The sequence below is a fragment of the Bombus bifarius genome, unplaced genomic scaffold (genome assembly GCF_011952205.1).
Source record: "Bombus bifarius isolate JDL3187 unplaced genomic scaffold, Bbif_JDL3187 scf7180000008463_frag, whole genome shotgun sequence".
Taxonomy (NCBI): Eukaryota; Metazoa; Arthropoda; class Insecta; order Hymenoptera; family Apidae; genus Bombus; species Bombus bifarius.
In genome coordinates this window covers 1-1,582 of record NW_022884670.1, presented here as the reverse complement: position 1 = coordinate 1,582, position 1,582 = coordinate 1, and the positions used below count along the sequence as shown (strand labels likewise).

Below are 1,582 nucleotides of genomic sequence, written 5' to 3'. Positions count from 1 at the left end.
AAATTAATCAAGATAGACTAACTAAATATTAACAACATGACTGAATTCGGTGCAAAAGAATAAAGTTACGCTACACAAAATATCTGGTAACACAATACACAAAAAACATTAACTAAATTAAACAAGACTTATATAAATGCAAGTCACGTATAATCAAAACAATGACTATTGAAATTCGGTGACAACACAATCGATGCTATCACATTAAAGTAGCACACGGTATTGACACACACAATATCATGAAACACAAAACAATATTACAGAAACACTACTAAATAAAATTATAGTGATTAACAATTAATTAGCTATTTCAACAACACGCAACTGTTGACATTAAACCAACGATATACGCAAGCAACCATGTTGAAAAATTCGTCGCGCGCACCCCACACATACGCACCTCACACAAATAATAGCCAATACAATGTAATACAGCATAATAATAGCAATGTTAGGTACTGAAAAAAAAATATAATAAAAAAAAAAAGAAAAAAGAGAGAGAGATAAGGAAAATATATATAATAAATAACAACTAACATAATCATAACTTATTATATATATATTATACTACAGTATTTGTACAAAGGGACAGGTCCGAACGAAACTTATAAAATTATAAAATATATATATATTAACTGTTTTCGTATGTATGTACAGAACAGGTGGCGAGTTCATCAACCCTAACATAGAGGACCCAGACGGGCCCGTACCCGCATTCGATCTGGAAGCGACGGAGGATGTTCAGTCTTGCCTTTGTGTTCGGTTGATACGTTCCGTCTACCATTTAGATAACAGTCATCTTTGTCAAGACTGTTTCGATAACTTAGATCCAGACGACCAGGACCAATGTGACGACCCACCCACTCATTTCATATGCGGAGTATCTGCAAGAACACGAATATCATATTGTCGTATGTGTGATATAAACCTAGCGGACCTACAACCCGCTATATCATGCCTCCAATGCATGACCGTTTACACTAATCTAACTCACCTTGAAAGAAACTTTTTAGTTCAAGGAATAGCAATCCGCGCCGTGGAACTATAAAGTACTTGTATGCTACGCACAAAACCAAATACTGATGCTATCCACCTGTAAACAAACAACATTTATAACTATACATATAATTTTCACTTATGTTTACCAATATATGTATACACCCATGTTGTAAAGTAGGCTATATCTATAACACTCACTTCCATTGATAATCCAAGTGACTCGTAAAATAAGTCGTCATATTTACCATTACACGCACATATATATATATATATATATATATATATATATATATATATTCAAAGACAAGCTATATTTGTAATATCTATTCCTATTAATGATATATACTTATATATTTATAACAATAAAACAAATCTCATCTATACTACTTACCAATATGTATGCATATATGTATATAATTATAACCCAGGTAGCATTCATGAAATTTATTTTCACCGATAACATGTACGTAAAACCTAAAATAAAACAAAGGATTTTAACAATAAAAAAAGAAAGAGAAAAAAGAGAGAAAAAATACATATAAATATAAAACTTTTCTTTTTCTATATACATATATTAATAATA

General features: G+C 30.8%; 1 long non-coding RNA gene across 1 annotated transcript; it reads right to left on the bottom strand.

Annotated features, from left to right (window-relative positions):
* Nucleotides 1–576: 576 nt before the first annotated feature.
* On the bottom strand, nucleotides 577–1,429 carry LOC117213015. Its single transcript, XR_004488575.1, has 3 exons — nucleotides 1,391–1,429; nucleotides 995–1,093; nucleotides 577–884 (listed from the first exon to the last, which is right to left on the bottom strand). It is a non-coding gene; the product is annotated as an uncharacterized LOC117213015 (long non-coding RNA).
* Between the last annotated feature and the right edge of the window lie 153 nt (nucleotides 1,430–1,582).